At 42.7% G+C, this 21,700-nt stretch overlaps 1 protein-coding gene across 4 annotated transcripts in view; it reads left to right on the top strand.

Moving 5' to 3' along the window:
• The window catches only part of TOX2 (TOX high mobility group box family member 2), a 257,019-nt gene that overhangs the window by 72,949 nt on the left and 162,370 nt on the right, over positions 1-21,700 (top strand). The window lies entirely within an intron of this gene.

Here is a 21,700-nt window from a genome sequence, read left to right as displayed (position 1 = left end):
TTTGCAAACCTCTTCTGTTGCTTCTGGGTTCCCCAAACAGAACGCAGACCTTGTCCTCATGCAGTTTAAACTTGTTCTGCTAGTCCTGATGGAAGTTATACATCTATGATTTTCCAGCTATAAAGGGAAGCAGGGTACTCTGTGCTGGGGTTAAAAGCTTGGCGGTCTCCAGTGGATAGTTTGTGAGGGCTGTAGACACTGTATCTATTTTTCATTAGTATTTTTCTCTATACCCCTCTCTGCTTCTTTGTTCTGTTTCTCCTAAGTAGAACACAAACACAGCCCTCTTCAATTTAGTACTGAACCTTCCAAACCTACGGTGACGATGTGGGTCTGAAAATAGGCAAAGGAATTGACCCATCCCTGTTGCCAGGTCTTGCCAGTGGGGGAGAGGCCGCTGTAATGTGAACTCAAGGAAATAGGCTGGGGCCACCAAACAGCTGTCAGGAGCTGGTCATGGCTACAGGGCCTGAGTGTAGAGTGGCCAGATGTCCCGATTTTGTAGGGACAGTCCCAATATTTGGGACTTTGTCTTACATAGATGCCTATTTCCCGCCCCCACCCTGTCCTGTTTTTGCACACTTGCTATCTGGTCACCCTACCAACTGTTTGATCTCAACTGGACCTTGGTATAGGGTCTGTTGCACCATGAGTGGTGGTCTCAGGTCAGGCACAAGCCCTTGTTGCTGGCACTCCACCGTTGGGGAAGGAATCCTTCCTCCCAGAGACCAAATTCTTCCCTTCGCTCCCTGGCGGGAACATGTGCACTGTTCCTGCCTGGACAGCATGCAGGCATAGCTCCTGCTGGGCTGGCTCTTCTCTGTGAGCTGGCACCAAGGAGTGGAGCCATAATCGTATCTCCTCTGCCACTTTTCAGGCATCCTGAGCCCTCAAGGGGGTATGGCGGGATCACTCCCTGCACTCACTCCTAGCACCCGTCCCCTGCCCCTGTGCATCCACGTAAGAGCCAGTTTGCCTTTGCCAGCTCTTCCTGGCAAGATGAAATTAGTTTGCCTGGATCACTGGAGAAACGGATTAACCAAAACTCCACAGGTTCCAAATTGTTTGTTCATCCGAACCATGACCTACTTCGAAGAAGCTTCTGCCATCCCAGCAAAGTATGTAATCTGAACTGGTGGTGCCTTCTGAACAATTACAGCTCACAGCAGTCCAAATGAAAATGTTTGTTGAAAACAACATGTGCATAATTAAGGCTTAATGAGCCCTGGTCTGTTTGGAATCTGCAATTAGATTTATAATAGAAAATACTAGCAAATGTCAAATAGCTTTAAAAGAAGCTGAGATAAAAGATAATTTTGCTGTAAATCTATAGTAATACTGTAATTTAATGGACTGGAAGTGGTGCAGAGAAAGACTGTAACAGCACTGGACAAATTTGTGCTGTGTACGTTTATCTTATCTCTCCACTTGCCTGTCTTTAAAGCTGTCAGTCCAGCTTTTAACTATTTAGAAAAAGGCAGCTCTTCTCTGAAATCAGTGAGGATTCTTTTTTTTCCTCTTTACATTAATTAGCTGGACAAAGTTCATTTTTCACTGTCTCATTAACAGGCTTTAAGTTTCTTGGTGGAGGTAGTAATAATAATATCATATCTGCTGTCATAGCAAAAGAGGCTTTTACGGTAAAGTTAAGAAATGAGAAGTAGAACAGATTCTAGGTTGAGGGTATTTCAGATTTTATGGGTTAGCAATGGCTGTTACGTGCCATGGTTCAAGTCACATTATTAACCTCTTTTCTTGTTCTTTATGCGTCACATTTCACATGTAGATCAAAGCCCAGATTGACTAGGCTGAGATTTTCAGAGTCTAAAGTCATTAGGCTTCCAACTCTCATTAAACTCGTTGGGATTTGGGTACTTAACGCCAGTAAGCTCTTGTGAAAATCTCACCCTAAGACACTTTTTAAAAATTTCCTGTAAACTTTCCAGTGCCATTGATAGAGGTTGGTCAATTCTGTAATACTACACTGCAAAGCCACATTATGTAGAAAGTACTTATTTCTAATGACGAACTGGAATATCAGGGTCAGTATTTCTGATGAAATTTGTTTCTTTTGTTAACTTTCCTCTTCCAGCTACCTTGCTGTTAATTTAGGGTCTCTTTAATGTTGACATACATTTTTTTTAAATAAAAAAATTGATTTAAGTTTTGTTTTGAATTTTCCTGATCAAGGGAATAAGAATATTCTATATTTTTGCCATAGAGATAAAGTTAAGTAGCAGCAAAATCCATCAGGAAGATTAACAGTGACTTAAAGGAAGATGAACACACAATTATGTATCCAAAAGAAATTACTCAGTTTAGAAGTGATCTAAGGGGAAAGAGTTTTGCTAAAAATGTGCTGAGGTTAAGGGGTAAAGTTGCACCCAACTTGGGCAAAATGGGCTGGACAGTGACTGCACAAATCTAGTTGAATTAAATGTTATGGCTGAGATTTTACAGCCCCAAAATCTGGAACTGTAGAATGGTGGTTTTGATTAGCAAATTTAACCCAGCCCCTTAGTGCAGGCTCATCTGTAAAATTTTGTATTACTGCCTGTGGACACCCAGTAAAATCAGATTTGTAAATTATATGTGAACTGTGGCTAAGTTAAAGTCTATGTAGGAACCATAGCTTTGCATTTCCTGAATCTTGTGCAGTTGACATCTCAACCTTGATGCTGTATTAACTATTTTTTGCATTTAATGTCATCTGCAAAGTTTTCCTGTAATATGCCCCCATGCAGCGCCAGAGTGAGCAGAATTTGGCTCCTTGTTTTCATTTGCTGTAAATATACACAGAAGAGTCACTGAGTGATTGCATATTGAAACAAAAGTGCAGTGTGGGATTATCATGGTTTCAGTGTTCTCATGTATGTGGGATCCCACATTTAAATAAACACACTGGACTAGCTTCTGCAGTGGAGCTGCAAAGCAGGTTGGTGTAAAGGTTAAGGCATAAAGGGCTCCAGTCATTGATACTCAAAGCACCGTCTTGTGCTGGCTCTCTGCTTGGGGTGGATTTTGTCCTTAAGGAATATTTCCCTTGCAGGTAAAACTATTTATCTGCTTTTGGTTTTCTAGTTGTGGCAGTTGCTAGACTCGGGCCAATTTGAGCAGTTTGTGGAAAGTCATGTATACTACACCACTGCAGACTCGCTGTAAAATGCACCCTTTGTCATAGTTATGTGCACTCGACACCAAACCTCCTCCCCTTGTGTGTCCCATTCAGTCAGTTCCAGTTGCAGTGTGGAGGGATACCATATCTTTCAGCATGTGGCTTTCAAATGTACTTCAAAGAAGATGTATATAAGCTCAGTGCAAGCAAATAATATGCATTTTAACATGGCTTAATGTAAATGTATACATCTAGGAACAAAGATTGTAGGCTATACTTACAGGATGGGGACAGTATCCTGGAAGCAATGGCTCTGGAAAAGATTTGGGGGTTTGTGGTGGATGATCAGCTGAACATGTGCTGCAAATACGATCTTGTGATGCGTAAACAGAGGAATCTCAAGTAGGACTAGAGAGGTTATTTTACCAATGTATTTGGCACTTGTGCAACTACTGCTGGAATACAGTGTCTAGTTCTGGTGGCTATAGTTCAGAAAAGATGTTGATAAATTGAAGGGGGTTCAAAGAAGAGCATGAGAACCATTAAAAGATTAGAAAACATACCTTATAGTGATGGACTCAAGGAGCTCAATCTATTTAGCTTAACAAAGAAAAGGTTACGGGGTGATTTGATTACAATCTGAGCATCTACATGAGGAACAACCAAGATAAGGGCACCATTTTGCTGGGAACAATGCAAATTAAGATACTGTCCCTTCCCCAATGTGCTTACAGTGTAAATAGGGAGAAGTGAGTGAGGCGAACTTCCTTAACAAACACATTGCTTCTATAGAATTAGGTTGCTGTCTAAGACCAAAGTGGAGATGGGACATGCCCAGATTTCCAGATCATGGGTATCAGTTAGGAAATAATCGTATTATAGCCCTTGATTTTTTACTTTTAAATAAAATAGCGTTTTCTTATCACACAGTGAAATGATCTTCCTCTTTTTCTTTTTCTTTTTACCTCCCCTTCACCCCCCAAAATGGCACCGTCGTAAATTTGTGCTTCAAAATGTTTAGGGTAAAAGTTTCAAAATAGCTAGTAGTGGCATGAGTGCATTTTTGAAAATCATGTACCTCTGCAAAACTCATTTGCAAGCAAAACTGAGTGCAAATCAAGAGCAGGTATATTTTTCATTTGTGCATTCAACAATTTGTGTGCGCGCAAAAACTGTGCATTCAAATGATTTGTGTGTGCAGACTTGTTCATCTGTGAAATAGAGGCTTCAGTTCTGAGACCTCACTGAAACTTTGGTATGTAAAATGAATGGCTATCTCCTTGTAAGCTTCTGAGATTTTTTTCCCCTCGGTTCATAGAATCATAGAAATTTAGGGCGGGAAGAGGTCATTTCTCAAGAGGTCATCTAGTCCAGCCTCCTGCACTGAGGCAGTACCAAGTATACCTAGCCCATCCCTGACAGTACCAAGTATACCTAGCCAATCCCTGTTGTTAAAAACCTCCAATGAGAACCATTAAAAGATTAGAAAACATACCTTATAGTGATGGACTCAAGGAGCTCAATCTATTTAGCTTAACGAAGAAAAGTTTAAGGGGTGATTTGATTACAGTCTATGAGTATCTACATGAGGAACAAATATTTAATAATTACTCATGGGGGAACTCTACACCAAAAAATTAAAAATTCTGCAACCAAAAAATCTGCGCACAATATTTTAAAATTCTGCAAAATTCCATATATTTTATTTGTCAAAATAACACAATATAATCATACCAGTTTGTTTTTTTTGTATTTATTTCAAAATACCTGTCAGCAAGTTTGTCTGTAACAATATAAACAACAAAAAAGATTCAGGAAGTGTTTTTTGACAAATAGATTCCTTACTAGGCATATTAATACAGAAATCTGAGTAATTCATTTAAACTACAATACAGAACCGTATTTCCCACACCCCTCAGAAGCAGTTCAAAGGCTTGGGGGAGTCAGGGGTAACAGAGGAGCTGAAGGAGAGGGAACTAAATTGTTGGGAAGGAGCCTGGGTGTGAACTTGGAGGGTTGTTGGGTATGGGTGGGAAAAGTATGGAACAGGGTTTTTTTGGGGGGGAGGGGGCGGCGTTGGTATGAAGAGAGATTGTTAGGGAGCTTCCCCCATGCAGACCCTGGCTGACCTCTAGCCTCTCCAATTCACTCAGGCACATCTGCCCCTGCGTCATGTGTTCCTGCACCCCCATGTGTCCCTCCACCCTCACTCAGACACCCACTCCCACTCTCCCCGTGTGGCCCTCTACCCTTTCCTCCTGTCCCCATGTGTCTCTGTGCCCCCACTCAGCCACTCCCCTTTCCCCATGTGTCCCTGTACCCTCCTCCCCCATCCCCATGTGTCTCTGTGCCAGTATCCAGCCACCTCTGTCCCTATTCCCCCTCCCCCTGTCCCCATGTTTCTGTGCCCCCATCCAGCTGCTCCCCTGTCCCTATGTGTCCCTGTACTCCCTCCCCATCCCCAGGTGGCCCTGCACCTCTCTCCCCGTGACCCTGTGCGTTCACTCCCATTCGGCCTATGCCCCAGTCTGTCTTCCCCCACTAGCCCTTATGAGCCCCTGTCTGACCCCCGAGCAGCCCCACACTGTTTGTCTTGTCATAGCCCCTGTCTCCTGACCTGGCCCTCTGCAAAGAAGGCAGGCCTCTTTCTCTTCCCTTGCTGGCTGGGAGCTGTTGCTGTGTTCTATCACCACAGCGCCCTCTGGTGGGCAAAAGGCGGAACTGCAGCAACATTTTGGCAGAAGCTTTTTTCTGCGCAAAAAATTAAAAGTATGCATGGCTCCTTAATTATGCATTCACACAGTAGCACAGAATTCCCCGAGGAGTAAATAATGGGCTCTTCAATCTTGCATAGAAAAGTATAACATAATTCAATGGCTGGAATTTGAAGCAAGGCAAATTCAGACAGGAAATAAGGTGTAAATTTTTAATGGTGAAAATAATTAGTCATTGGAACAACTTACCAAGGGTGGTGGTGGTGGATTCTCCATCACTGGCAATTTTAAAATCAAGATTGGATGTTTTTCCAAAAGATCTGCTTAAGGAATTACTTGAGGGAAATTCTCTGGCCTGTGTTATACAGGAGATCAGGCTAGGTGATCACAATGATCCCTTCTGGCCTTGGAATCTATGAAATCTATGAACTGCCCCCAAATAATAAAGCAAGAGAACCTCTGAAACTCAAGAGTACCTTTTTTTTCCTGTCACACTGATGCTCAGTCTGAGTGTTCTCACTCTCATATGGCATTTATTGTATGTTACCTTTGATTGCAATGAGAGCTGTTGTTTTTGTATCAAAACCAGCATCTCCTTGAAAGACTTCCACAGTAAAACCACACTTGTATCGGGTTCAGAATCAGGTAGATACAGTCTCTATTTTTATTTCAGACTCCAGGTTTTATCTTTCAAAAACAATGTTTCTAGATACCTTTGACTCTCATATACTTCCTTTCTTACATTCTCTGTGGGTCTTTTAGAACTTTGTACATTTGCTGCCTCTTTGAGTTTCCTGTGAAATACAAAAAGTGTTACTGGCTGAGTAGAATACACAGTCTCATTGTCACTCCATTTGCCAGTAAATGTGCTGCCTTAATTTACCCTCTTTCTTCCCTAAACAAGGCACGTGGCATGAGATATTTTCCATGCAAGCTCAGGTCTACCAACCTCATGATTATTTGGCTTCCATCTGCAACCCCTGGTCGGAGAAGGAGCAATTTACTAGATGCCCGCTTTTTGCAGATAAACTCCTTTAGCACCTATTTAAGTGTGATAAGCAATGCAGGATGTGGTGGTTGCTCAGTAGCGAGAAGGAAGCAGTGCATGTAAGACTTACAGCCAAGTCAGTTTGGCCAGTGATCGTATCTTACAAACGAAACAACTTTGGGCATGGTCAATGATTGGATTGGAGATCCCCAAAGAAAACCCAAGGTATCTTTGGAAGGCATGTGGGTATTTTCAATAGGAGACATTCTTCCCCTCTAAGTCAGTGCTGAGCCAATAGTTCATCATGGGTTTTGTTTGCACTGTGCTGCTTAAAGTGCTGACTTTCAGAGGAGATGTAAAACAGACATTCGGCTCCCTTGTGGACTTTGAAGAACTAGTAAAGAACAGACTTATTGGACACGTAAGGGGAAATGATTTGTTGGGGAAGAGTCAAGATGGCTTTTGTAAAGGGAAATCATGCCTCACCAAGCTATTAGATTTTTTTGAGGGGGTCAACAAACATGTGATCAAGGGTGATCCAGTGTATATTATATACTTGGACTTTTGGAAAGCCTTTGTCAAGGTCCCACACCAAAGGCTTTTAAGCAAAGTAAGCAGTCATGGGATAAGAGGGAAGGCCTTCTCATGGATCAGTAACTGGTTAAAAGACAGGGAAAAAAGGGTAAGAATAAATGGCCAGTTTTCACGATGGAGAGAAGTAAATAGTGGGGTCCCCCTATGGTCTGTATCAGGACTAATGCTGTTCAACATATTCATCATGATCTTGAGAAAGGGGTAAAGAGTGAGGTGGCAAAATTTGCAGACAATACAAAATTACTCAAGATAGTTAAGTCTGTGAAGAGTTACAATGGGATCTCACGAAACTGGGTGACTGGGCAACAACATGGCAAATGAAATTCAATGTTGATAAATGGAAAGTAATGCACCTTGGAAAAAATAATCCCAACTATACATAAAAAATGATGGAGTCGAAATTAGCTGTTACTGATGAAGAAAGAGATCTTGGAGTCATAGTGGATAGTTCCCTGAAAACATCGGCTCAGTGGGCAGTCAGAAAAGCTAACAATGTTAGGAACCATTAGGAAAGGAATAGATGATATGGAAAATATCATAATGCCAATATATAAATCCATGATACACCCACACCTTGAATACTGTGTGCAGTTCTGGTCACCCCATCTCAAAAATATGTATTAGAATTGGAAAAAGTACAAGGGCAACAAAAATGACTAGGGGGCTGGAACAGCTTCTGAATGAGGAGAGATTAAAAGACTGGGATGTTTCAGCTTGGGAAAAAAGACGACGAAAGGGGAGATATGGTAGAAGTTTATGAAATCATGAGGGGTGTGGAGAAAGTGAGTAAGGACGTGTTATTTACCCCCTTCACGTAACACAAGAACCGGGGTCACCAAATGAAACTAATGGGAAACAGATTTAAAACAAAAGGAAGTACTACTCCACACGGCGCAGTCATATGTGGAACTCGTTTCCAGGGAATGTTGTGAAGGCCAAAACTATAACTGGGTTTAAAAAAGAATTAGGTCAGTTCATCAATTGCTAGTAGCCAACATGATCAGCGATGCAACACCATGCTCTGGATGTCTTAAGCCTCCAGTTGCCAGAACCTGGCAGTAGATGACAGGGTACGGGACACTCGATAATTGCCCTGTTCTGTTCATTCCCTCTGAAGCATCTGGCATTGGCCACTGTCAGAAGACAGGATACTGGGCTAGGTGGACCATTGGTCTGACCCAGCATGGCCGTTCGTATGTTCTAGGATCCCCTGACACTACATATAATGGTCGGAGTGTTAAAACTGTGGGGTCTTTGTCAAATTCTAGTTGGTTAATCAAATTCTGCCCATTGACATTTATCTGTAGTTTCAGTTTGATAAATAATCTTCCTTTGCTTCCTTTCCTGAACAGTCATTCTGAGGTTGTTAACGCTGTGTTGTCACCCAGCCACTGCCACAGAGGAGGTTGCATTGCACTGGTGGGTGAAGTGTTTCCTGGACAGGTCTGTGGTCCTGTGTGGTTTTCTTTGCCTGTTCCAAAACTCCTAGCAAAATCAGCCAGAGTCTGGGGTGAGCAAAGAGCCATGGGGCCTGATTTTGAACTTGCTCACATCAGTTTGACTTCAGCAAAACTGTTACTCATTTCCACCAACATAAGAAAGAGCAGTGTCAAGCCCATGCTTTGCAAAGTGAAGTATGATTTGTAAGAGTTTATATTGGACAGTTTTACACAAGACACCTGAGTGCCTGGTGGGCTGAAAAGTAGCAGACAAACTTGATTATTTGAATGATATTTGAATAGATTAGGCCACACTTTGGCCTCAGTGGCAGCCCTGCAACTCCAAAAAACAACTTGTAGCCCAGTTGTAACTGAAAGCAGTACGTGGCCTATTTAATGTTGCATTTCTGTGGGGTCCTTCCATCCCTCTTTTGGTCTGGGAGTAGGAAATGCAGACTGAGCACTGGGCAAATGAAGATGCAGTGAGGTTTGATTCACCACTCTGTTTATACTGTTTTCTCCTCTCCTTGCAGTCAGGCGTGAAAGGGTTAGCCCAGAATTTTGATCTCTGCAGTATTTTTATGCTTATACATTCTGTTTCTCATTTCCATGACAAAGATTGCAGGAAAAGCAGAATAAGGTACAGAATTTTTCAGAGCAATTTTAAGACTGTAATGAGAACAGAAAATGGTAGGGGGGAATAAAAGGATTGTAATTAGAATATGAAATGGGGAAAAAATTAATCTATTTCTATGTCAGTCTTAAGACTAAATTCTCCTGCTGCCCGTAGATTTGAGTGGATGGGTTTTTGTTTGTGAAGAATTTTCACTCTTTTGCAGGATCTGAAGATCTGCTTAAATTATTTTAGGTCCTTACTCCTGCCAAATAATGTGAAAAATAATAACAGTAATATTTGGCACTTGGTGTACAGCAGTTGCCATCAAAAATGTGCATGTTCCCCTAGATAATTAAATAACATTATGTGAGTACTTGCAGCACTCAAGATCTTTCCTACAGGGAGTGTAGGAAAATTACAAGGGAGGATTGTGGACACTGGGCCCACTTCTCTGATGGTGTAACTCCGCTGGCATAGAATTTGGCCCTGGATCCATTTATCTAAGATAAAATTGGGAAGTTTAAAGGTGAGGGCTGTACTGTGCATAGGACTCTGACAGACTCCGGTGCTGAAGATCTGCTAGGGTGGAGACAGCTTTGATTTTTGCGATAGCCCTGCAGAAATGTCACCAGCAGGAGTCGCTGAAATGACAAGTGTCTCTGGGCACAAACCCCTTTTCCTCTAGCACTGCTCACTGCTTGGATCTCGCCCTGCCCCTGTAGTCTCTCACCCAACCTCTCAAAATGGCTGAGCATGGCTCCACAGCCCAGTCTCTCAGCATCATTACTGTCCCAATGGTAGTGCCTGTGAGCAGAGACTGCACGGCCCTCCTCCCTCATGGGGAACCAATCACCAAGCAAGGACCGGGGCGGAGATGGGACTCAGTACCCCCCCCCCTTGCAGCTGCACACGGGCACCCCACCTATACCACTGAGCAGTCCCAAGAGGCATGTTCTCTCCCAATGCACCTCCTGGGATGTTGCAGTCCTCACTGCATCCACTCCAGGGCTTTGCACCAATTGCATACCTAAATGAAGATCATACAGTGATGGGACCGTAATAGAGCCATGAATAGAACCCAGGGCCAGATTTTGCTCTCAGTTACCCAGTGCTTTCAGGGGAGTTCATCTGGAATTGCAATGAGTCTGCGCCAGACTTATACCAATGTAACTTTTTGGCCAGGATTTGGCCTGATCCTGATCTGTTGCTAGATGCCATAATGGATATAAATACTAGATGCTCTAGGCAAGGCAGTAAAGCCAGAGCATCCATGATAAAAAACATGACTTAGGGTGGTGTTCCTCCCAATTTAAAACAAAACAAAGCAAAACAAACCAGCCATTCTCTTTGCAGTCCCACCAACTGCTGCTGACTAAAACTCCTCCATGAAAGTGTATAGATTTATCTCTACAGTTCAGTGTAAGCCAGTGGGCTAACTCAGTGGTCTGTGCACCAAAGAACTCCCTCTAGCCATAAGATTTGAGTCCCTTTTTCCTTTTAAAAATAACTCAAGTTCATCATATCAGTCCTCTTGCTTCTCCCCAACCAGGGGTCTTCTGTGGAGGCCTGTCTACTCCCTACAGATTTACAGTCCACAAGCCATCCTTCTGGGAGTCGAGATTAACCTCTTTGCTCCTTTTTCCTTCCTAGCCTGCTCCCTGCAGGATTACACTCTGCAGACCATTCATCTGAGTCACATATAAACTGGGTTTTCTTCTCTGATGTGCAGGCTCCTCCTGGAGCCTTCCTACTCCTAGCGGCTGAGTTCTTGCAGACTTTTATGAGGCCCAGATGATCTTCAAGCTATCACCTGATCCCTGGCCTGTCAGCTTCAGCTGGGAGGCAGCTGATTAGTCACCGACCCAACTCCCGTTAAAGGGCCAGCCATACTGTGACACCCAGATTCAGCAGGGTACTTAGGCATGTGCCTAAGTTTAAGCATGTGACTTGACTTCAATGGAACTGCTCATATACTTAAAATTAGTCACCATTCTGAGCTGGGCTCATAAAACCTGGCCAGTGTATTGGAGTGACACAGGGTTTAAATGATTTTAAACTATTTGTTAAATATGAAATAATTTAAAATATTTAAAAAATAAATATTGTGTATTGATTTCTTATAATTTCTCAAGTTAATTACTATTAATGTGTTTTAAAATCCTTATGTTATGACTTCATTTTGTTTGAAAATAAAATGATCCTCTGTTTTCATCACCTGCTAGTATTTGTTTTTTCCTGATATGAAAAACAACCAACCTTAAATCTTGGTTCAAAGGCAAGAGGCTAGTTTGACAATCAGACCATGATAGTCCCACAGTAAGTCCATACATCTGATAAGCGCTTTTTAAAACTGTCTTTCGAGTTTTGATCCTTTATAAGGATGCTCTTGTAATCTGCTTGCTTGTTGTCTATAGAGTTCAATGTTTCCTCTAACTTCATACATAATAATATTTAACGACCGCGTGTAAAAACCTCTATAAATAAAAGACAGGTTACTTTTGTAGCACCAAGGCTTGCATAGCCGTGCGAGGCACATAGCACTATTAATGCATGCTGTGCTATTATGTAGCCGTTTCAACATATTCCTCTGAAAGGTAAACTATAGTAAGTGGTAAGCCTGGATGGATGTGCTCTAGATGGAAATGGAAATGTGCTGTCCTTGCAGTAGCATTCTGGAGGTTTAAGTAAATCTCTTTTTGAATTTTTGACCCCATCTGACAGGTCCAAGTGAGGGGAAATCCAAGCATTTCAGTGGACAAATAAATAATGCTAAATAGATCACTTTGGGCCAGAGGTTGTGTAGAGACCTTAATGGGGAAACTGCAGTTAAAGAGATTAGACTAACCTCAGTTGTGTATTCCTTGAAGGTGTCTGATGTTAAATTACTCCTATAGGAAATCACACTTGCGGCCCTGCGGGTAGCAGAGTATGATGGGGGCAGGGCAGAAGCAAATATTTCACATCCTTATGACTTGACAGAAATGTATGTTGACAAAATAGGCACTTGACAGTGTTTGGAGATGTTTGTTCTAGTGGTAACATTCCAGCACATCCATAAAGCTTAGCCTGTTCAGCTGGCATCTTAGTTTCACTCCAACACCCTGCAGGATGAGGAGTTCTGCAGACATGGGCCTATAAATATTATGGCAGAAATGCATTTGAGGAGGGATACATTTTGCACTTCATAAAAAGTTTTGGTTTTGAAATAGTTCTGGTTTGCTATTCACAATGGAAAAAACATCTGTAATCCACTGGCAAAGACAAGTTACGTTTGCCAGCATACTGGGCGTGACCTGATCAGATGCATTCCCTTACATCTCAGTAGCATTTACGCCGCTATGATCTGATGAAATTTCTTTAAGTAACTTTTTTTTTTTTTTTAACTGTAACATGAACTATTCTGTACCTGGGATTTTGGATCTCTTTGCTTACTCCTAGCAGTTGAAAGGAATTCACTGACAGTATTATTTTCATCCATTAACCTTAATGATTTTAGGGCTGGCAGGGGTGCTAGACTTAGCTTCTTGGAGACTGAAACCCAGACACAGGTTGACTCGAGTGCAAGCTTCTGCCAGCAACAGAGTGTCAGATGGTCTCTAGAGAGGTGAGGGGGATTCGTTCTGTAGACTCAGCTGGTTCCTGGCTTCTCTGCCGAGGCAAACAGATGAAGGTTCTTGTGATGTGGATACCTGGATGCTAGAAACCACCTGAGATGCCCAGTTCATTCCTCCTGGGGCATGCAACAGCTACCTGATGATGATGACTTCTGGGCACTGCTATCCTAGGCTGTCCTGATCATGAGTCACTCGTTAAAGACTCTGTATCTGTAGTTAGTTCTTTTTTAAATGGTCACGGTGTGGCAAATTCCAAGCATTGAACCAGCATAAGACAGGCTCCATAAGATTGGCCTAAAAATCATAAGATTTAAAAAAAAAAAACAAAACCCAGATTTATGCCTTGCGGCTTTTGAGTCTTTAGGGTTCACATTTTCAAGTTTTTTCTCTGCAAACTTGAGAACTGGAAATTTCCTTTTTTAAAATTGAAAGCTGAGTCTCATGTCACCCCATGACTCCAGAAGCTGAAGCTTTGAGAAAATCACCAAATATCATGTGTCAGGGTTCCCTCCCCACTCTGAACTCTGGGATACAGATGTGAGTACCCGCATGAAAGACCCCCTAAGCTTATTTCTACCAGCTTAGGTTAAAAACTTCCCCAAGGCATAAATCCTTCCTTGTCTTTGGATGGGTACTGCTGCCACCACCAAGAGAGTTAGACGAAGATTCAGGAAAAGGACCATTTGGAGTTCCTGTTTCCCTAAAATATCCCCCCAAGCCCCTTCACCCCTTTCCTGAGGAGGCTTGAGAATAATCTACCAACCAAATAGGTAAACCAGGTGAGCACAGACTAGTCCCTTGGGTTTTTAGGACACCAAAAACCAATCAGATTATTAAAAAATAGAACTTTATTATAAAGAAAACAAAAGTAAAAGAAACACCTCTGTAAAATCAGGATGGAAGGTAATTTTACAGGGTAATAAGATTTAAAACAGAGCGGATTCCCCTCTAGGTAAAACTTCAAAGTTACAAAAAACAGGGATAAACCTCCCTCTTAGCACAGGAAAAATTCACAAGCTAAAACAAAGACACTCTAACGCATTTCCTTGCTATTACTTATTATTTCTGTAAGTTTAGATGTATCATTCAGTAGGAGCTAGATTACTTGCTTGGTCTCTCTCTTTGTCTCCCTTTCTCTCTTTGAGAACACCCAAGCCCCAAACAAAAACCTTCCCCCACAGATTTGAAAGTACCTTCTCCCCTTGTTGGTCCTTTTGGTCAGGTGCCAACCAGGTTATCTGAGCTTCTTAACCCTTTACAGGTAAAGGAGGGATTTTATGCTACCCTTAGTTGCAAGTTTATGACATCATGTGATCTGTAAGAGTTGGTAGCTCCTCTCAGAAGCTTGGAAATGAGTAATTATGTCTTACCAATTTCATCCATTCTGAGTGGCAAACATTTATACTTTAAGTAGAACTGAAGATCTCACAACTGCTTTGGTTTAGTTTTGGCTTCATCTTCATTTTTTATTATTTGTATTCATTTTCATCCTATTAACATGCACCCATAGTGACCCATGGGCACATTTATAAGTCAAAACACCCATCATACTGCAAAAACAACAAGTAGACAAAAGCCAACCCAAAGAAGAATTTAAAAAAAAAATGCCAATTCTGTTCCAGGTATAGGTTGCTCCCCCAGGCATTGCTGCTGGTGTGCAAATTACACTTTCCTTGGGAAGAGCTGAATTAAGAGAATGGACATTTTTGTACATTCTCCATGACAAATTGGACTAAAAAAAGGCAAGGTACCTAGCATTTGGAAGACATTTCCTAACGGACTAGAACAATCTTCATATAGGTTGAGTTATGGACCTAAAGTACTTGACAACATGTGTGATGCTGCCGCACTTCCCCGGGCATACAGTCCTTGTGCTAATAGCCCAGTTGATTTCAGGGGGGCTGCTCATTTGAATAAGGCTTGCAGAATCAAGCCCACTGTCCCATATTGGTAGTGGTCCCAGTTCTCCATTGCTTTACGTCTTGTCATCATTTGCACCCTTTGTGCTAACAAATCAGAATTCTCTACTCAGTCCCACTGGTGGTAGCATTTTACAGCCATGCTGCAAAGGTGGAAATGGCCACACATGTTGCAAAGCCATAGAAAATCAGGCCCCATGAGCTCAATTCTGGAAATCTTCCACAGGTCAGTAGGATTATAACCTCTTCTCTGAGATGGGTGTGCCTCATACTTAATATACATTGACTCCAAAATTAAAACAGTGGGAGTAAATGTGGCCAGCACAGCTGAAACACCTATTATATGTTCTTTGTTTATATGTTTTACATTTCAGGGTTCCAGGGTATTTTGGCTTTTTTCTCCTGAAATTTTTGGGATGGATGAATCTAGCTGTTTAAATCTTGTGTTGATTTTGTAAGGCAAATCTCAGTTGGGCTTGTGTAGAAATGGGTTCTCTTAAAAATAGGGGCCTTGGTTCTGATCTCACTTACACCAGAATCACTCCATTGGCTTTAGTGGAGACACTACTAATTTACACCAGTGCAAGTCAGATAAGAATCAGGCCCAGGGTACATAAAAAGAAACCCCTCATTTCCAAGTTTAGGTACACAGGGCTGCATTGTTCACTGCTTGGCATTGTCATTCATACCTTGGATGTACAATGCTACCAAATCATTATGATCACAATTTGCATCTACTTTGCATTCACTTTACATGGGTGTAAATGACTAACAAAGGTGAGAATTAGCCCCACCCATTGATTTATTTAATATAGTTTTTACCAAACAGTGGCCATTATAAAATAATTAAAAAAGAGCAGAAGAATGATTAAAACAATAGAACAAGACTACATTTCTTTCAAATTAAAGAGGACTAGGAGAAAGTTATATCCAGCTCTCGGTGTGCCTAGATCATTCAAAAAGGAGCCAGATCGATTTTTATTAGAGATGGAGTATGATGACTGTATGCTCTCAGATCTGGAAATGGATTTGAATTCTGACATGCATGAGGAGTTACTCCAAAGTGAAATGGGAGGAAATAACGGCAACAAAAGGCAAATATTAAAATGTTTGTTTTCTGCAGTAAATCAGTGTGGAATAATGGGACTGCTTGTTTTCAAATGCATTTTGTGGCAAAATGATAATGATGAGAGCGAGCGAGCAAGAGAGCACGTTATTTATCTGCTCTACCTGGCTAGTGCATAAGTGGCAAACATCTAATTGAAAAAATATCCTGACTTGAGAATTTCTAATAAATTTGTTTGCACCCTTATAGCCTGGAGGGGAAAAAAATCTAATCAGCAATGGGGAAGTTCCGAAGTTTCCACTGCATTTTGAGTCTTGATTTTCAGCCTCACTGCTCAGGTTGGCAATCAGTGGCCCAGTAATTTTCAGGACAGGATTCATTATAGTTATTATGAAGGAGTGGGGGATGGGAGGAAATGGTATAAAGCAATAAAACAAATTTGTTCTGCCAAATAGAATGATGCAGAGAGAGCTTTTCCTATTTTGAATTTGCTCCAGAGAAAGACTTGTATATAAAATCAACTTCCAAATGAGGTCTATTTTCTGTAGGTTTCCTATGAAGAGGTGCTGCAAATAGCTCTTATCCTGAGTTTGTAAAATATTTGGCCTTAAATGGGTGGAAAAGTGAGCAGCATGTGTGTGTGAAAAGATACTGGAGATGGATCTGTACAGTTTATATATATAGGACAGTAGGGATACTGTCACTTTGGAAAGAGTTTTAGTTTTTCTACTGCTGAGAATTTCTACTGTTAGAATAACAGATTTGTTTCAGTGGTAGAAATAATTTCCCCAGTAGAAAAAGTTAAATATATACATGGAGCTGCTTGTCAAAGTGCTTTGTCATGTGATTCGCCTTCAGCATCCAAATATGCACACCCATGGCGCGGTAGCTTTCAAATGTCTGGGGTGTTGCCAAATGTATTTGTGCTATTGATTTTCACCAGTGCAAGGCTTCGATCCTGCAATGGAATCAGCTGGAGCGGGCCTTTTTGGTCCACCACTGTGTCAGTGGTTTTCTATGCAGACATAAGGGTCTGAGCTAGCTGATCCCATTGCTGGAATTGGTCCTAAATGAGCTCAGAACCAGGCTCTTGGTCTCTGAATTCTGCTAATGCCAAACAGCTTGAAAAGCCAGAACCCCAGCCTCTAGAAGGCAGTATGTCTTTTTGGGGCTGAGTCGTTATTAACACTGGCACAAAGTGGGTGTGAAACAGCTACTATTCTGATGTGGTAGCACTTTATACCCACTCTGCACTGGTGTAAACAAGAGCAGACTTCATCTTCTGCATTCTGAAGGCCCTGCTGTCAGAGTTCAGCTCCACCAGACCGAGATCCTGATCTCGGTTACATCACTGTAAACCAGTGGAACTCCTCCAGATTTACACGGATGGGATGGAGTTTGAAGTCTGGGCCATTGCGTTTTAATGAAGTTGCTTGCATCAGGGCTAAATTCAGGGTGTGGTTTGAGCACTTAGACTCAGTCCACTCTACAGGCTGTTAGCAGCATGGCTTTACCAGTGTGTGTGGTGTGCAGAGGAAATGACGACCTCGTGGTGACAATATCTCCAGTAAGTGAAATCTTTCTCCTTTCCACTATGCTTTATTTTCACCGTGTGGTGGAATTCACTCACTAGAGCACCTTCAGTTGGCCGTCTCGGGGATTAGCTCTCTCGGTTGGCGCGCCCCCTTCTAGTGGTGCCTGTCCCACCATCTTCTCCACCTGCAGAGCCACCTAAGTCCAGGAATCGTAGCTTCCTCTTCATGACTTGGCCCTCTGGCCGTGTCACCATCTGGGATAGAGGAGCATCTCCCAGTTCTATAGTCCAGACACTTCCCCAGTGGGAAGTGGGGCGGGGAGACCCGGGCCCTTTCGCTACTCTGGGTCCCAGCCCAGGGACCATGTGGCTAGCAGCCTCTTGCTGCAACTCTCTGACTTCTCTGGCAGTGCTGCTTCAATTCCCTGGGCGACTTCCCTGTGGCTCCAGCACCTTCGTCATCCTCTTCTCAGGGCCTCCACGCAGTGCATCCCAGCAGCCAGCCAGGAGCTCTCTTTTGCTCCCCCTGGTCCCTGCCAGCAACTGCTCTGTCCAAGGTGCTACCTTCCTGCCGCCCACTAGAAACACAATCCTTTCTCCCCTACACCAACAGACTCATTCTGGTCCTGCAGCTCCTTTTGTGTGAGCTCACAGGGCCCTGATTGGCTTTTCCGTGCAGCCTCCCTCCAATAAGTTGCTCGCTGCGCAGTTTCCCAGGGCTGCTTTTAACCCCTTCCTTTCTGGTGTGTGGTGAATACCCCATCATGCCCTATATAAACAAAGAGCTATTTTTATTCTCTTCGGTAGACTCTCTCCAGATCATCATCAAAAAACAAAACAAAACCCGAGGAATACTTGTTGCATCTTAGAGACTGACAAATTTATTTGGGCACAAGCTTTCGTGGGCTAAAACCCACTTTATTGGATGCATGCAGTGGAAAATACAATAGGAAGATGTAGATACACAGAGAACATGAAACAATGGGTCTCGTTGGTATGGCAATGAGTATGGCAACCTCTGCAAACTCAGGTAGAATCTCTGCATATGTTCCATTGAGGTCATATTTTCAAGGTTTTCTTAGCAACCATAATGGCTAGAGACTAAATTTCTATTTTAAATTAAAACCAAGGATCTGGAGAACAATTAAAATGCCTGGCCATACCCTCCCACGCACCTTTTGTCCCCTCTTAGGGAGCATGTGCCCATGCTGGTTTAGAAAATTGTTGCAGGCCTGGTGCACTGGAATTACTTGGATTTAGTGACTTCCAGGAGTTTATAAACTGGTTAGAAAGGGTGAAATTCACCCTTAGACCAAGGTCAGCACAAGACTATGCTCCACTTAAATCCACAAAATGAGGTTTAATCTCCAGTGTTGCCTACATCCTGGTCCTCCTGCACAAGACCAGAGGCAGTCATCAGCCTGTGGCCCTGCTTCTTATCTTACACTGGCGTAAACCAGACAAAACACTGGTACAAATACAATGTAGATGAGAGCATACTGCAGCCAAGAGTGGAGCATACCCCAGTGATGAATGCTTAGCAACTATCTCATGCCCTTTGTCTGCAGATCTTTATGAAAGGTGGAGAATTATGATCATCCCCATTTTATAAATAAGGAAACTGGGGTGTAGAGAGAGGAAGTGACTTATTCAAGGTTCCCCAGCTGGCCAGTGGCAGCGCTGGGAACAGACCCAGGTTCTCCTCACTCCCACTCCAGTGCCCTTCCCAGTGAAGAAGCTACCTACCCTATACTGTTAGTTTGTCATAAATATCAATAATGGCCAGGCCTATGAGCTTCTCCCTCTCAAACAGCCCCACCACTGCTTTCTAATGTCTGAACATTCTCTACCAGGTTGTCTAGCATTCTGTGCCAGCCACCCGACAGCTTCTGCATGTTCTGCTTTTTAAAGGTGTGGTGAGGCAGGGAGACAGTGGAGTATTTGGGCGACATGGCTGCTTGGGAAACTTAACACTTGGAGAAACATAATGGCTTTACATCTGAACTGGGTTAAAAGCATGCAGATATGGAGATGGATATTTTACAAGTACTTTTAATTAGTATTTTTATATGTAATAACACATGGTCAACTTCTGAGAGACCAGCCCAGAACTCCTCGGGAAGTCACCAGGAGCGGGAGCTGCTCATCGTCTCTTGTGACTGATCTCATGGAGTTTCCTCTCCACCATTAACTGTAAGGGAATCTGTCCCACATTTCACTGGGCTCACCTTTTAACCCTGACGAAGCTGCTGCAGTGCTGCACCGTCAGTGCAGGTTAATGGTTGTCACACCATCTTGTGTAATTTGGCTTGTTCTCTGACTCCAGGGGATAATCTGGCCATTAAAAGGTGTGTCTCCACCCTGACACACAGCTGTGCGGGGATATAGCTGTGCTGTTCCCAGGGGCTTTCCAAACTCCATGGTGGCTAAATCTGTTGCAAGTCTGAGAAGCTGAAGTGTAATTAGTAATCTATAGTCAGACTGATAATCTTCATCTGGCTGTGTTTATATTCTTTAATTTTTCTTGTGTGAGCAATTCACTAGGCATTTACCAGTCAGTTAATGCACAACTGGTATCTGTTTTATAGCCAGGAGCAGAAGAAACACAGAGTGGCCAAGCATCTCCATTTCATCCTTTGGCTTGTAAGGGCATCAGGACTCTCTCCCCCTCTTGCTAAGAATACTGTGTAATTTAGAGCCAATACCCCGACTCTAACTCAGAAATGTTTTAAGGCATATCCCATTGTATTGTCATAATTAATTTGTGAACTTAGTCTCAGGAATTGCCCCAGCAATACCTTGAGATAGAGACAGTTCTGGAAGGGTTTTTTGGTTCTGATTCTGAGAGAGCTGTTCCAGCTGATTAACAGGAAGAGTTTTATAGCTCCAAGGTTCTGGAGTCTAGTAACTGGATTAGTTGTCTGGTGCTGAATGCAAGGGGGGCATGTAAATTCTCATTGAGCTGATCGTACAAACGTAGCCAGGTCATTCTCAAGCTGCCTCTGGAACGGACTCATCTTTGACCAGCCACAGGGAGGAGACCTGCTGCAGTCAGAGCCGGAGTGAAAAGGGAATGGCTTCTTGCCAAGTTTCCAGCTGATACAGACAAAGAAAGTTCCCTGCGGGCATGAGGTCTGATTTCCCACAGTGTTACACTGGTGCAGAACTAGAGTAATGCAAAGGTGAATCAGGCCCGCCCAGAGCTTCGTAAACTGAAAAGAAAAAACGATTTCTCTGTGCCCTCAAGACATTTTCATTCCAAAGCAATTAAGGCTTCTTCTAGCCAAATATAGGCCTATAGTGAACCTCTCCTCCATATTTTATAAAGACTCTGGTCAATGTGACATGGCCTTATGCCTATAACAAGAGTCTAAAACAGTGCTTCAGAATGCAGGGTGCTTAGCTCGTTAGCTCCTGCTTGTTAATTTGAATTAACAGACCCAGGGCCCACTGTGGTTTGCAGGGTGTGTTGTGTCCTCCAATAGAAGGGAAAAAAGGAATGCTACTCTCCAGTTAACTTTTAGAGATTGACTATTTCATCAAAAGCCCTTTAAACTGCCATGCTTGCCTCCTCATTGCCAGTTACAATTTGCTGATGAACAGATACCTTCTCCCATTTATAACCTGCCTCTTTTCCCAAACAGCTTCCTACTCAGTGCTCGCGATTATCCTGGTCTTGTAACCATGGAGGCAAGTGTGGTATCAGGAATAGTGATGTCATTGACTGAATCAAGCAGCTCAAAAGGTGCCAGTCTCATGCGTGGATAATGCACATGTAACAGTGGTTTCGTGTGCGTGACCCTATCTCTCCTGGGTAGCTGGCCCTGGCCAGTTTAGCAGCCTACTGCTTACACATAGCTAAAGTGGAGCAGTTTTAGCTCTAGTGGCAGAGGCCTGTAATTTGTGCTGAAGATCCTGATTTTGATGGTGTCTGTTTGTGTGGCCTCATAAACCTGGGATCAGTTATTCAAGGAGTATGTAGGAATCATGCCTAGCTAAAGATAATTTTGCACATTCAATGCATGATCTTTGCATCATACATAGTTGCAGTTTTGCTGGCACAGGACTGTGAAGAAGGCTGAATGGGAAAAAGTGTAGCTC

This window comes from Caretta caretta, chromosome 13, assembly GCF_965140235.1.
Source record: "Caretta caretta isolate rCarCar2 chromosome 13, rCarCar1.hap1, whole genome shotgun sequence".
In the NCBI taxonomy this organism is placed as follows: Eukaryota; Metazoa; Chordata; order Testudines; family Cheloniidae; genus Caretta; species Caretta caretta.
This window is presented reverse-complemented; position numbering and strand designations above follow the sequence as displayed.